Genomic DNA, 7,885 nt, shown 5'->3' on the forward strand with positions numbered 1-7,885 from the left:
GGGTTTGACTCTGGGCCCTTCTGTACCAAAGAATGGATCACTACCTCTTGAGCCTAAGAACCAACTACTGATAACTTGTCTGGTAGCAGTAGAAGGGTGTTAACCCCCGTGAGGCCTAGCCTCTGCGGAAGGGATATGATGCACACTTTTGAAGTATTCTGCACTACCTTGATTAAGAAAACTTGTAGATCATCAAAAATACTTCTCAGATTCTACATTCAGATGCTACAATGATAAGCGCTGTATAGAAAAGGATCTGTTTGAATGAGCTTTTATAGGAAGAGAGGGTTTACTGTAGTTGATCAACCCATCAGTTCATCCAGTCCAATAACCTGCTCTGACAGTGGCCAATATCTGATATTTTAGATTAAGGGAAAAAATTTTATTGTACCAAACCAGTCATGAAATGTTGTATTGAGGAAAAAGAAAGGATCAGTTGTGACAATCAGTTTATACCCTCATACATGAGATGTGATTATCTTTTGTTAAGGAAACCCGGTTCAAATTGTTAACAAAAGGAGTCCCATTGAATACAGTATGTAATGTAATGGTTCATTGTTTACCCCAATTCCCTTTTTACATTAGCAGAGAAAATAAAATAGAGCTTATGAGAATGTTTATTCTACTTTCTTAGGGCTCATTCCTGCAAACATTAGTCACACTTCAGAGTAGCAGTCGTGTTAGCCTGTATCCACAAAAAGAACAGGAGGACTTGTGGCACCTTAGAGACTAACACATTTATTTGAGCATAAGCTTTCGTGAGCTACAGCTCACTTCATCGGAGGACATATGGTAACAACTGTTTGCAGGAGGGAGGGCTTGCTGCTTAGGCTGCACAATAATTGATTTTGCCACTTTATCCGGGGGTGGGGGATCTTTCCAAAGTCTGCCAGTAGTTAGCTTTACATGACATACAATAGTGTGACAGAATTAAATATGGAAAGCTCACTCTTTACTTTACTTTGCTAATTTTAAATCTGTGGAGGACCACCATGTATTTAACCAAAAATTACAATGTTGACATAGGTTCTTTTAGGGCACAGATGGTTATTTAACTAGGGCAGTTAAATATGGAAAGCAATATAGCCAGGGAACAAAAAAAGAAGAAGAAACTGGACACACATCCTGTGTATTCGCCCTCATCAGATCTATGATGTATGGAATGGATCTGTCTGAGCTTGTTCTTGTTCTTATGCAGTTTCAGTGTTTTAAAGTGAATAGAATGTATTAAAGCAAAGATCTATCATTAGGATTTCGGGCATTTTCATGCTTTCATTTCATACGCCCTGAATATGAATTTGTGTGTGCTGAGCGCTGACAGTATACCGACAGAGATTATAATTTACAGAGGCAAATAGGAAACCGTTCAGATATAAATAACTGGGGTTGAAATTCATCCCTGTGCAGAGTCAGCACAAGGCCTATGCACCATTTAAGTTCTACTATCTCCCCTGCACAGGTTCTTTCTGTTTCTTCTGCATGGGGTAAAATGGTGCATACTGATGCAACTGCTTTCTTTTTGTAAATAAGCACTAGTGCCTCTTTGGGCAGAAGACGGGTGTGTGTGAAATTCTGGCCGCACAGAAGGCAATGGTAAAACTCCCATTGGCTTCAGCCTGGTGTTTCTAAAGCAGAATATGATACAGAAATGGTGGATTCTTCTACTTCCAGGATACAGAAAATGTTCCAGGGATAAGAGATGGCATAGAAGAAGGTGCAACGATGAACATGAAAAGTGGATGAAAAGGGAGCAACTAGGTGTAAAAGGTGTCTGGAACAAATGTGAGAGGGAAGGATGACACGACAGCCAAGAGAAAAGGAGTACTTGTGGCACCTTAGAGACTAACTAATTTATTTGAGCATAAGCTTTCGTGAGCTACAGCTCACTTCATCCAATGAAGTGAGCTGTAGCTCACGAAAGCTTATGCTCAAATAAATTTGTTTGTCTCTACAGTGCCACAAGCACTCCTTTTCTTTTTGCGAATACAGACTAACACGGCTGCTACTCTGAAACATGACAGCCAAGATGTACGCAGGACCAAAGAGCTGCAAAGCTTTGAAAGTAAAGAAAGGGCGCCCACAGATTGGTAATTCTGGTGTCTTTCCTTGGTTCTGCAACACACTCCATACCAGTAGGATATTACTGACGCTGTTATATATTTCCAAATCGTTTTTAAAGAGTTCGAGCAACAAGGGAGCCTATACAGTCTTTCTGTGACCACTAGAGGGAGTTGTATGTTTAGTGATATTGCACTTTTTAAAATTCAGTCACTATTTATATGTTGGATTCCACTGTTTCCTCAACTCCCACCAAGAAACTCTAGCAGACAAATACACTCTGAACAAACCAGACGCATGGACTGCAGCTTCTGTGCTACATCTTCAGACACCAATGTTCCCCCCGCCCCCAAGAAATATTTTGGAATGGGAATGAAACACTACATGCCTCAATGAGAAGTAGATAAAAGGCAACAGTGGAAACAACTGTATTTTTCTGAAATGACAACTGCAGTAGTGATGCTGGGTGAATGGGGGCCTTGCAACAAATTCAACAGTTAATAGCAATCTGAAGATTTTTTAGAGGCAAAGCATGCCTCAAATCAAACCAAAACCATCCTGAAAACTTGAAAATTACGACGACAACAAATCACAATATTTGCAAGATCCAGATGTATTCACAAATTATATGCCCAATTTTCTAATCACATCAAATAAAATACAGTAGTGTTATTTTAAATCACTAAGGGCTTGCTTCCAGCCATGAGTGCTAGTTCTTTCTCTGGGAGAAGATATTAGAATCAGACTTTTTTTTTTTCCAAATAATTCATTTTTAATGGGATTTGTGAATGCTTCATTATTCTGATTTGGACTTTACTTTTCTCTTGAAATGTAATTTGATTTGATTTTTCAAATAAAACAAGAGGAGAGAAAAAAGCATCAATACATACCTGTGACACATGGCTAGAAAGGGTTAAACATCCTGCAAAATAAATAACCCTCAAAAGACATGAGGGGAGATAATGTTTGTGTTTTTGTGTATTTACATATGTGTGAGTAGAGTCGACAATGTAATCAACAGTCCCTGTCTATGGTGCATTCTGATAATTCAGAGATCAAAAGAAGATCCTATGATTTAAATGAATTGTAAACACGGCATATCTCAGTATTCATCTCTCTTTGACAGGTTTCAGAGTAGCAGCCGTGTTAGTCTGTATTCGCAAAAAGAAAAGGAGTACTTGTGGCACCTTAGAGACTAACAAATTTATTAGAGCATAAGCATTAGAGCATTTCATCGAAATGCATCTGATGAAGTGAGCTGTAGCTCACGAAAGCTTATGCTCTAATAAATTTGTTAGTCTCTAAGGTGCCACAAGTACTCCATCTCTCTTTGAAATGTATAGCAAATAATCTGTGAATGGTAGAGGAACAAGCAAATTGCCTTATGTTAATTCTTTAGCTAAGTACCGGTGATGGACGGCCTTCAAAGTCCTAATTACCTTTTGTTCCTGGAGGAACTCCTAACTTGTCAAAGAAGACATGAAATTGTATAAAACATTCTTGGGTCCTGATTCTGTCATCTCAGATCTGCTTAGGCTTTATCAGGGGAAGTTTAAGTCGCAAGACTGAGGTCCCAGTTATGCTGGTGCGCCCTGAATATGAAATTTGGACATTGGATTATAACCTATGAACTATTTCTGAAAGAATTCTTTGCAACTACAAAGCTCACCATCTCTGCTATGAATCTGAATTTTAAGAATTGAACTTATGTGTGTATGTATATTTATCTTTTAACCATACTCTCTCTTTTTTTAAAAAAATAAATTTTAGTTTAGTTAATAAGAATTGGCTGTAGCGTGTATTTGGGTAAGATTTGGAATATTCATTAACCTGGGAGGTAGTGTGTCCAATCCTTTGGGATTGGTAGAACCTTTTCTTTTATATGATGAAAAATAATTTTCAGAAATCATCATATTTGACTTAGGTATCTGGATGGAGTTTTGGGGCTGGATCAATTTAAGGGAACTCTGATTTAAGAGAACTGCATTGTTTGGACTTCTGAGTAACTAGTCAGGTATTGTAGAAGCTGTTTTATGCTGGCTTGGTGAATCTAAGTATTGGAATATCCACCAGTTTTCTGGGGATTGTCTGCCCTGTTCTTTGCAGTTCACCCTAATTGAGTGATCATAGCTGGCCGCTACTGGGACCCCGGTCACTGTGTCATAATAAGTAAACATATAGCAAACGACATCATTATCTAATGAATATTCTGAAAGGGCCAGAGTGAAAGTTGGAGAGTCAGGGCCTGATTGGTCACTACCTTGCACCTTCTGTCGTCATCTGCACCTGTACAACATAAGTGCAAAGTGGGTGTGAAATGCTATCATTTTTGTTTGTTGCATTTTACATCCACGTAGCACTCATGGAAGGTGCAGAGCAGCAGAGACTCGGTCTTTCGGTGGAGGGTGGATGTGGGGTGGCACAATTAGGCTCGATGGCATATTCACTAGAGACCTCATTGCACTAGCAAAGTATTTTGCTGTGATCATTTAATAAGATAATATCTTGTCAGCAGTAACTTGAGGGAGGGATAGGAGTGCAGTTCAAATGCAGGATTTCTATAGCTATGGGGTAAGTGAAGTCAAGCTTTAAATTAGCGGATAAATGCTTTGTGCTTTGTTCTGTATTTACAAGCGAGACCTGTCTTGCGGAAACCAATTCAAGGACACTAAGGAGAGCCAATCAGCTGCTCCCTTTGAGAGTCGTGTGGCTTTAATAGGCCATGCCACACAAAATCGGTTTAAGATCCAGGCAGTGTTGCAATGACAAAGTGTAAATATTTGAGTCTATGAATTTCAAAATGGAAATACTGATAACTACATGAAAACAGGTTTCATCTAAACTTAGGGCTCATGTCATAGGGCTCATGGGCCCTATGTCAATATCATATTGCCTGCTGACCTCTGTGGGGCAGATGGGCAAAATCGGGCCCAATAGCCTATTAATAATAATACTTAGCTCAGGGATTGTCAACCTATGGCACGTGGTCCATCAGGGAAATCCGCTGACAAATATTAGAGTAGCACTACTAACAAGTGCTAATTTAGTGTCACCAAGTGCATGTGTAATATTACTGTAGAGGACATTGTGTAAAATCACTGAGTACAAGCGTGCTACCACTAATTACTAGATACTGGGATAAGAACTTTCTGTAACGATTATGAAAACATAATTTTAACAGTTATGAATGGGTAACAACTTGTTTTAAAAAGCAAATCCAGAGGAAGTATTAGAACTCCAAATATTCCCCTTTTGGGGGATTGCTGCATTCACTGATTTAATTTCTCCTGACATTTCACCCATCTTATTAAGAAGGCGAGTGAAATGTCAGAAAACATTAAGTCAAAATATGTTGAATTGCCTGAGGGGTACAATATTTTTGTGGAGCCTGAGAAACTTGTTCAGAGCATGGAAGGATCATCTTTGTGTGAACATACTTGAGTGACCAGTGCATGCCATGCACAGGACTGCAGATAAATTTCAAACTAACCCAGAGAATAGTAACTGAACTAATTAATCAATATGGCCCACACCCAGCAAACACTCAGATCCCTGTCCCTACACTGGCTATGGTCCCATTGGCTTCCATAAGACTCTACTCCTGTGAGTAAAGGCTGTTTGTGTGACTATAGATTTATAGAAGCAGGTCCTATATAGAGCTAAGCGACTAATTGATTTTTTATTTTGATTTTGGTTTGGTGACACGAAAATTTGGTTTGTTTCAAAGTGAAACTGATTTTTCCCCCTGCTTTTTCTAACTGAAAAAAAAGCAGATAGTTTTGTTCGGCTCAAACGAATGATTGGTTTGTTTTGACTTTTGGAAATGAACCGTTTTGACATTTTTGTTTCAGAACGAACCGTTTTGTTTCAAAATGCCGTTTTGAGCCTACATTTCATTTTAAAACATTCTGACTTTTTGGAAGTTTTTTCTTACCTTTTTATTTGGCTGAAGCTATTTGCTGAATTCAGCCTGAATTAAGTTTTTTTCAATTAAGTTTACTATTTTTTCCAAAAATTTACTTCCAACTCTTGTCCTATGAGTGATCTATCACTCAAAAAATTGGGCATTCCTAGGCTCCTAAAGTGTGATGCTGAAGGAAATGATGCAAAGAGAAGGGAGTGTTGAAAAATAAGTGATCCTGGAAGTTCCCCTCAGGTTGGCAGTCCCAAATCCTCTGATCAAATCAATGCAGCCTTAATTCACCATGGGGAGAAATTCATCCCTTTGTAGAATGCACAGGCATAGACATCACTTAATTCCCACTAACATTGTAAAAAACAGGGTTGAATTTCACCCACTGACCCCAAGATCTTTATGCAGCCATTTTGTTTTGGTCTCTGGTCATTATGTGTGTGTGAAAGAACAGAGGTTTTACAAGTTTACAAAAGTCTTTAGTAAAACTTTGGGGAGGATATATTTTTTAGAATGTTCTAAGTAGCATTAAAAAGTTTGAAGGGTCAAATGACAGAAAGGGCTCCCTACAGTTAGCAGACAAAACACTTAGGCCCAGATTTTTAAAGGCATTTATGGGTTGCTGTGCTCAGCATTGCAAAGGCCCACTGATTTAAAATCCTAAATCTCATTTTCAATAGGGATTTAGGAGCCAGAATCCCAATGACAGTCCTTAGGTTTGTTTATTAGAAATAGATTACTATTTAATCCATGATAACCTGTTAAAATTCAAAATAGAGCCACTTCACTCTTCCTCTCAGGGTCTTGGATTATAGCAACACTTTCAACTATTGGGCAACCTTCATGGAATTTTCCCCCTTCTTTTCATGTGCCTGCAGTTCTTGCGATTCTTTCCTTAGCTCACTTTTGATTAAGTGTTTAAATTCCAGTTTGCTTAAGGGGCTAGGTCAACTTGTTTGTGTTTAAGAGCATTTTTTGTCTCTCTATCTATCAATGCATTGCCAGCTATCCCTACATGTGCAGGGATCCGTGCTATTACTACAGCAACATTCAATTGCGCAAATTCAGTTATTGGCAGTAATATTTTCTTAAATATATTGTTTCTGCTGTCAGACTTGCCTTTGCATAATGCCTGCAGATCTGATAAGGAATCAGACAGGATGGCCACAGCAGCTGGCTGCAAATCTAAGGCCGAAGTTAGTGCCAGCAATATCCCTGTTAGCTAAGCTGTGAAGGTGGAGATAAAGTTAGATAGTCTTTCGGCTTTCCTGAGTCTGAATGAGGGCACAGAGAAAGCTGTTCCCACTCTACCTGTTCCTTCCTCTTTGGAGATGTCAGTATACATTTGGTAATAGTGTCCCCACTTATCATAGGGATATTGATTTGCTATATCTTATATATTTATCATTCTTCTCCTTTTGTTTATTTTATTATATAATTCCATGTCTATCTCGGGGGGGGGGGGGGGGACAGGGGATGGTTTTCAAGTGATAAAGTGCTTTCCCTCTTTTAAGCCTTTCTTTTCATTGAGATCTTTAATCCATTGCTTTACCCTAATTACATGAGGAATTTTGAGCTTTTGTCCTATCTGGTCACCACTTAATTTTCAACAATCAGTCTATATTAGCATAATGTTAGCATCTTCACTATTACCTAGTACTTTGGCCCAAAAAGTTAAGTCTAAGTCTAGGAGGGTCATTCGAAGAGTGACAGGCATTTCTCTGGCTGGTGTCTGCATTTCAGACAGACACATAGTAATGAAGGAACCACATGCAATATGCAATGCCTGTACTTGGATACAGTCTAATTTTGTCACATTTGTTTTCAATACTGGCCTAAGAGCCTGGCAGCCAAACTCAATAAAAGATCTGATTAGTACGCTGTATAGATCACCATTTCTTATCCGCTCCCTGG

Source organism: Dermochelys coriacea, chromosome 18, assembly GCF_009764565.3.
Source record: "Dermochelys coriacea isolate rDerCor1 chromosome 18, rDerCor1.pri.v4, whole genome shotgun sequence".
Classification (NCBI taxonomy): Eukaryota; Metazoa; Chordata; order Testudines; family Dermochelyidae; genus Dermochelys; species Dermochelys coriacea.